General features: G+C 36.5%; 2 protein-coding genes across 6 annotated transcripts in view; one reads left to right on the forward strand and one right to left on the reverse strand.

Annotated features, from left to right (window-relative positions):
• SLC2A8 (solute carrier family 2 member 8) overlaps positions 1 to 7731 on the reverse strand; it is a 179671-nt gene extending 171940 nt beyond the window's left edge. The window contains exon 1 of one of the 4 annotated variants that reach the window (XM_053695349.1): positions 7680 to 7731. The gene's annotated coding sequence lies outside the window, so the exon portion shown is untranslated. Of the gene's footprint in view, positions 1 to 5049; positions 5539 to 7679 lie in introns of those variants that run through there. The other 3 variants (XM_053695350.1, XM_053695351.1, XM_053695348.1) reach the window with 3 other exon arrangements.
• Positions 7732 to 8005: 274 nt separating this feature from the next.
• Positions 8006 to 10000, forward strand: part of FBXW2 (F-box and WD repeat domain containing 2) — a 47007-nt gene continuing 45012 nt past the window's right edge. Inside the window, exon 1 of one of the 2 annotated variants that reach the window (XM_053695353.1) lies at positions 8006 to 8098. The gene's annotated coding sequence lies outside the window, so the exon portion shown is untranslated. The remainder of the gene's footprint in view (positions 8099 to 10000) is intronic. The other variant, XM_053695352.1, reaches the window with a different exon arrangement.

Here is a 10000-nt window from a genome sequence, read left to right on the forward strand (position 1 = left end):
TATATAAGACACATATACACATTATAAGTAGGGCTGCAACTAACGATTATTTTCATAATCGATTAATCGGCCGATTATTTTTTCGATTAATCGACAAATTGGATAAAAAGAGAATCAATAATAGTTTTCTATGTTTTAAATAAAATCCACTTAATGAGTGTTACAAATATAAACTTCAGACGAAAACTTGACATTAACACAACTGTTTCTTCAAATTGTAAGCAGCAGAGCACAGTTTTATAATTAAACAAAACAAAACCACAAACTGTTTGAAAAGAGGTAGAACTAGAAAGAGTTAGACTATCACTATTAATAACATTCTGTTATTCACTCTTTCAGAAACTTTGCATTGAAATGCAAAAATCTCAACATGACCACATGCTTCTGGCTAAGTCTGGTTCTCTGTTTGCAGCTATATTTCCTGCAGCAGAGAAAAGGCTGTTGAGGTGTATAAATAGGGTGTTGCCAATTTCACCAAAGTAGGATATTTATCTTTGTTAGCTCTTCACCAATGCTAAGTGTTTTCTACCTTGGCAAGGGGCCTCTCAATAAAGTAACCCTTGACTTCATTCTAACATAAAAATATCTTGAATATCTATATGCAATGGTAAATAACCAGCTATAAGGTTAGGGGAAATATCTAGTCTGCTCTAAAAATAACGAATATATACATTTAAAGGTTAAATCTGGTACATATTATCACAATTTATTAAAAATATAAAAAAAACAATAAAAAACAAGATCAAAAGCGCTAAGGACTGTATATCAATAACAGGACAAAGCCTTACACATTTATTTATACAGTACATATAATCAGCAATAGCAAGCGATCTGCTAATAATTGTGCAAACAGATAATAGTGCACATCAATTTAACTCCCATCAATCTAGGGGCTAGGTGTAAACAACAAGCTTGGCACTATATCATGAAAAGCATAGTTCCAAATCACCAGATTTAATATAAACAATACAAATGATGACTATTGTATCTGGGTTGCACATAAGCCAGGGGTAGCTGTAAACGTATACTGTCCTGAAAAAGTGAAAAGTAGACGAACTTTAGTCTAAGGACATTACCATAAAACACAATACCATATGCAGGAGTTCATTGGAGTGAAGCAGCTGGTGTTGTGCACAGAACAACTAATTGCAAACCAACTAATCGATTATGCAGATTAGTTGTTGCAGCTCTAATTATAACACATATATGACGCATATACACACTATAACACATATATATAAGACACATATACACACTATAACACATATATGACACATATACACACTATAACACATATATGACACATATACACACTATAACACATATATGACACATATACACACTATAACACATATATATAAGACACATATACACACTATAACACATATATATAAGACACATATACACACTATAACACATATATATAAGACACATATACACACTATAATACATATATATGACACATATACACACTGACACATATATAAGACACATATACACACTATAACACATATATAAGACACATATACACACTATAACACATATATGACACATATACACACTATAACACATATATATAAGACACATATACACACTATAACACATATATGACACATATACACACTATAACACACATATATAAGACACATATACACACTATAACACATATATAAGACACATATACACACATATAAGACACATATACACACTATAACACACATATATAAGACACATATACACACTATAACACATATATGACACATATACACACTATAACACACATATATATGACACATATACACACTATAAGACACATATACAAGACACATATACACACTATAACACATATATAAGACACATATACACACTATAACACATATATAAGACACATATACACACTATAATACATATATAAGACACATATACACACTATAATACATATATATGACACATATACACACTATAATACATATATATGACACATATACACACTATAACACATATGTAAGACACATATACACACTATAACACATATGTAAGACACATATACACACTATAACACATATATAAGACACATATACACACTATAACACACATATAAGACACATATACACACATATAAGACACATATACACACTATAATACATATATATGACACATATACACACTATAACACATATGTAAGACACATATACACACTATAACACATATATAAGACACATATACACACTATAACACACATATAAGACACATATACACACTATAACACATATATGACACATATACACACTATAACACACATATATAAGACACATATACACACTATAACACACACATATATAAGACACATATACACACTATAACACACATATATAAGACACATATACACACTATAACACATATATGACACATATACACACTATAACACACATATATAAGACACATATACACACATACACACTATAACACATATATGACACATATACACACTATAACACACATATATATGACACATATACACACTATAAGACACATATACAAGACACATATACACACTATAACACACATATATATGACACATATACACACTAACACATATATAAGACACATATACACACTATAACACATATATATAAGACACATATACACACTATAACACATATATGACACATATACACACTATAACACACATATATAAGACACATATACACACTATAACACATATGACACACTATAACACACATATATAAGACACATATACACACTATAACACATATATGACACATATACACACTATAACACATATATGACACATATACACACTATAACACATATATGACACATATACACACTATAACACACATATATATGACACATATACACACTATAAGACACATATACAAGACACATATACACACTATAACACATATATAAGACACATATACACACTATAACACATATATAAGACACATATACACACTATAATACATATATAAGACACATATACACATTATAATACATATATATGACACATATACACACTATAACACATATGTAAGACACATATACACACTATAACACATATGTAAGACACATATACACACTATAACACATATATAAGACACATATACACACTATAACACATATATAAGACACATATACACACTATAACACACATATATAAGACACATATACACACTATAACACATATATGACACATATACACACTATAACACACATATACACACTATAACACATATATGACACATATACACACTATAACACACATATATATGACACATATACACACTATAAGACACATATACAAGACACATATACACACTATAACACATATACAAGACACATATACACACTATAACACATATATAAGACACATATACACACTATAACACACATATATATGACACATATACACACTATAACACATATATAAAACACATATACACACTATAACACATATATAAGACACATATACACACTATAACACATATGACACATATACACACTATAACATATATAAAACACATATACACACTATAACACATATATAAGACACACATACATAAGACACATATACACACTATAACACATATATAAGACACATATACACACTATAACACATATATATGACACATATACACACTATAACACATATACCCCCTATTACACAAATAAGACACATATACACACTATAACACATATATATGACACATATACACACTATAACACATATATAAGACACATATACACACTATAACACACACACATATATATATAAAAAAACATACACACTATAACACATATATACGACACATATATACACACTATAACACATATACACACTATAACACATATACACACTATAACATATATAAGACACATACACACTATAACACATATATAAGACACATATACACACTATAACACACACACATATATATATATATATATATATATATATATATATATATATAAAACACATATACACACTATAACATATATAAGACACATATACACACTATAACACATATATAAAACACATATACACACTATAACACATATACACACTATAACACATATATATGACACATATACACATTATAACACACACACACACACATATATATATATATATATATATATATATATATATATATATATATATATATATAAAAAACATACACACTATAACACATATATAAGACACATATACACACTATAACACACACACATATATATATATATAAAAAACATTTACACACTATAACACATATATAAGACACATATACACACTATAAGACATATATAAGAGACACATACACACTATAACACATATATAAGACACACATACACACTATAACACATATATAAGACACACATACACACTATAACACATATATAAGACACACATACACACTATAACACATATATAAGACACATATACACACTATAACACATATATAAGACACATATACACACTATAACACATATATAAGACACACATGCACACTATAACACATATATAAGACACACATACACACTATAACACATATAAGACACATATACACACTATAACACATATATAAGACACACATGCACACTATAACACATATATAAGACACATATACACACTATGACACATATACACATATATATGACACATATACGCACTATGACACATATACACACTATGAATACACACAAAGAGTCCAAGGCTAGAACGGCTACAAACAGGTATTCTTTTATTCCTCAAAGTTAAAAAATGTAGGTATACCAACGAGGGCAAAAAATACAATACAACAAGTTTAAAAGCAAAAACATGAGTACAGGGTTTCCCGAAACGCGTCCTGTGTGAGGGGATGTGTGCCACATGTTTTTGCTTTTAAACTTGTTGTATTGTATTTTTTGCCCTCGTTGGTATACCTACATTTTTTAACTTTGAGGAATAAAAGAATACCTGTTTGTAGCCGTTCTAGCCTTGGACTCTTTGTGTGTATTGGTAGCTATCAGACAGGCTATTGGGCTCACAGGTATCAGCTGGGGAGGAGACTGGGCGCATAGCGCTACATCCGGTGAAGGATCCGACAGTGAGATTCACTTTGTCAGCAGAGTCTGGGGTGCAGCGGTGGAGTAAAACACTAGCAAGTGTGATCCTAAACATGGTTTCCCGGCGATTTCTTCAGACTACAGAGGACTTCAGAAGATAAAAGTGAGTGCTTACGCTTTTCATTATTATCTGCATTGTATTTATGTACTTGCTTAGAGGAAAGGCGTGCTGACGCTGAAGATTTACACACTGAAATTACAGACTCATCTATCATTTAGGTATAACTGTTAGTGCTGAGACTTTCTGTGGTTGTTTGTACATATACACACTATAACACATATATACACTATAACACAAATATATGACACATATATACACACTATAAGACACATATACACACTATAACACATATATAAAACACATATACACACTATAAGACACATATACAAGACACATATACACACTATAACACATATATAAGACGCATATACACACTATAACACATATATAAGACACATATACACACTATGACACATATACACACTATAACACATATATAAGACACATATACACACTATAACACATATATAAGACACACATACACACTATAACACATATATAAGACACACATACACACTATAACACATATATAAGACACACATACACACTATAACACATATATAAGACACATATACACACTATAACACATATATAAGACACACATACACACTATAACACATATATAAGATACACACTATAACACATATATAAGACACATATACACACTATAACACATATATAAGACACATATACACACTATAACACATATATAAGACACACATACACACTATAACACATATATAAGACACACATACATACTATAACACATATATAAGACACACATACACACTATAACACATATATATGACACATATACACACATATAAGACACATACACACACTATAACACATATATAAGACACATATACACACTATAACACATATATAAGACACACATACACACTATAACACATATATAAGACACACATACACACTATAACACATATATAAGACACACATACATACTATAACACATATATATGACACATATACACACTATAACACATATATAAGACACATATACACACATATAAGACACATACACACACTATAACACATATATATGACACATACACACACTATAACACATATGTAAGACACATACACACACTATAACACATATGTAAGACACATATACACACTATAACACATATATAACACATATACACACTATAACACATATATAAAACACATATACACACTATAACACATATACACACTATAACACATATATATGACACATATACACACTATGGCACATATACACACTATGACACATATACACACTATAACACACACATACACACTATAACACATATATAAGACACATATACACACTATAACACATATATAAGACACATATACACACTATAACACATATATAAGACACATATACACACTATAACACATATATAAGACATATATACACACTATGACACATATACACATATATATGACACATATACACACTATAAGACACATATACACACTATAACACACATATATATATATATATATATATATATATAACACATATATAAGACACACATACACACTATAACACATATATAAGACACACATACACACTATAACACATATATAAGACACATATACACACTATAACACATATATAAGACACATATACACACTATAACACATATATAAGACACATATACACACTATAACACATATATATGACACATATACACACTATAACACATATATATATGACACATATACACACTATAACACATATATAAGACACATATACACACTATAACACATATACACACTATAACACATATATAAAACACATATACACACTATAACACATATATAAAACACATATACACACTATAACACATATATGACACATATACACACTATAACACATATAACACATATACACACTATAACACATATATGACACATATACACACTATAACACATATAACACATATACACACTATAACACATATAACCACACTATAACACATATATAAGACACATATACACACTATAACACATATATAACACATATACACACTATAACACATATATAAAACACATATACACACTATAACACATATGTAAGACACATATACACACTATAACACATATATAAGATACACACTATAACACATATATAAGACACATATACACACTATAACACATATATAAGACACATATACACACTATAACACATATGTAAGACACATATACACACTATAACACATATGTAAGACACATATACACACTATAACACATATATAAGACACATATACACACTATAACACATATATAAGACACATATACACACTATAACACATATGTAAGACACATATACACACTATAACACATATATAAGACACACATACACACTATAACACATATATAAGACACATATACAAACTATAACACATACAGTATATAAAACACACATATATGACACAAACATAAATATATTTTCACACTGAGGTACCACACTCACCTGCTCCTCTGTACACAATAACAGTAGGTCATGTGACCTGCCTACCGGTCAGCTGACTCGTCACGAGACGCGCTGGGTCACAAGGCAGGACTTTGTGCACATCAGCCCTAGACCCGCCACCTCTCTGCACGCGCGCGCCCGGCCACTGAGCACTGCTCCCTCACACAGTGTATTATATGCCAGTGCCCGCGGTGTTAGTACATAAACTATAGCTGTCACACACGCCAGTGAGATCATTGCCCACAACAAACATGGCGCCGAGGGAATCTCAATGCGCAGGGATATGTAATCAATCACCTGCTCCACAGTACAGTAAACGGTGTAGGGTGTGCGACTGGCTGGGTCTGTGAGAGAAGGAGGAGTAGGCGGAAGTGAGGTTATGGCAGCCGTGAGCGCAAAGGGAGTCCGTAGGGAGCCAGGTACTACTGAGTTTTACCGAGCACCGCACAGGGACAGTGTAGGTGCTGGCCCCTGATAACAAGGTGTCCCATGCCCCTAGCTTGCACCGGCTGACAATGTGTCCCATGCCCCTAGCTGGCACCGGCTGACAGGGTGTCCCATGCCCCTAGCTGGCACCGGCTGACAATGTGTCTCATGCCCCTAGCTGGCACCGGCTGACAATGTGTCCCATGCCCCTAGCTGGCACCGGCTGACAGGGTGTCCCATGCCCCTAGCTGGCACCGGCTGACAGGGTGTCTCATGCCCCTAGCTGGCACCGGCTGACAGGGTGTCCCATGCCCCTAGCTGGCACCGGCTGACAAGGTGTCTCATGCCCCTAGTTGGCACTGGCTGACAGGGTGTCACATGCCCCTAGCTGGCACCGGCTGACTGGGTGTCTCATGCCCCTAGCTGGCACCGGCTGACAATGTGTCCCATGCCCCTAGCTGGCACCGGCTGACAGGGTGTCCCATGCCCCTAGCTGGCACCGGCTGACAATGTGTCTCATGCCCCTAGCTGGCACCGGCTGACAATGTGTCCCATGCCCCTAGCTGGCACCGGCTGACAGGGTGTCCCATGCCCCTAGCTGGCACCGGCTGACAGGGTGTCCCATGCCCCTAGCTGGCACCGGCTGACAATGTGTCTCATGCCCCTAGCTGGCACTGGCTGACAGGGTGTCACATGCCCCTAGCTGGTACCGGCTGACAAGGTGTCTCATGCTCTTAACTGGCACCGGCTGACAGGGTGTCCTCCCATGCCCCTAACTGGCACCGGCTGACAGGGTGTCCTCCCATGCCCCTAACTGGCACCGGCTGACAGGGTGTCCTCCCATGCCCCTAGCTGGCACCGGCTGACAGGGTGTCCCATGCCCCTAGCTGGCACCGGCTGACAAGGTGTCTCATGCCCCTAGCTGGCACTGGCTGACAGGGTGTCTCATGCCCCTAGCTGGCACTGGCTGACAGGGTGTCCCATGCCCCTAGCTGGCACCGGCTGTCAGGGTGTCCCATGCCCCTAGCTGGCACCGGCTGACAGGGTGTCTCATGCCCCTAGCTGGCACCGGCTGACAGGGTGTCCCATGCCCCTAGCTGGCACCGGCTGACAAGGTGTCTCATGCCCCTAGTTGGCACTGGCTGACAGGGTGTCACATGCCCCTAGCTGGCACCGGCTGACTGGGTGTCTCATGCCCCTAGCTGGCACTGGTTGACAGGGTGTCACATGCCCCTAGCTGGCACCGGCTGACAAGGTGTCTCATGCCCCTAGCTGGCACCGGCTGACAGGGTGTCACATGTCCCTAGCTGGCACCGGCTGACAGGGTGTCACATGTCCCTAGCTGGCACCGGCTGACAAGGTGTCTCATGCCCCTAGCTGGCACTGGCTGACAGGGTGTCACATGCCCCTAGCTGGCACCGGCTGACAAGGTGTCACATGCCCCTAGCTGGCACCGGCTGACAAGGTGTCACATGCCCCTAGCTTGCACCGGCTGACAAGGTGTCACATGCCCCTAGCTGGCACCGGCTGACAAGGTGTCACATGCCCCTAGCTTGCACCGGCTGACAAGGTGTCACATGCCCCTAGCTTGCACCGGCTGACAAGGTGTCACATGCCCCTAGCTTGCACCGGCTGACAAGGTGTCACATGCCCCTAGCTTGCACCGGCTGACAAGGTGTCACATGCCCCTAGCTTGCACCGGCTGACAAGGTGTCTCATGCCCCTAGCTGGCACCGGCTGTCAGGGTGTCCCATGCCCCTAGCTGGCACCGGCTGTCAGGGTGTCTCATGCCCCTAGCTGGCACCGGCTGTCAGGGTGTCCCATGCCCCTAGCTGGCACCGGCTGACAGGGTGTCCCATGCCCCTAGCTGGCACCGGCTGACAAGGTGTCTCATG

This window comes from Bombina bombina, chromosome 12 (assembly GCF_027579735.1).
Source record: "Bombina bombina isolate aBomBom1 chromosome 12, aBomBom1.pri, whole genome shotgun sequence".
Classification (NCBI taxonomy): Eukaryota; Metazoa; Chordata; class Amphibia; order Anura; family Bombinatoridae; genus Bombina; species Bombina bombina.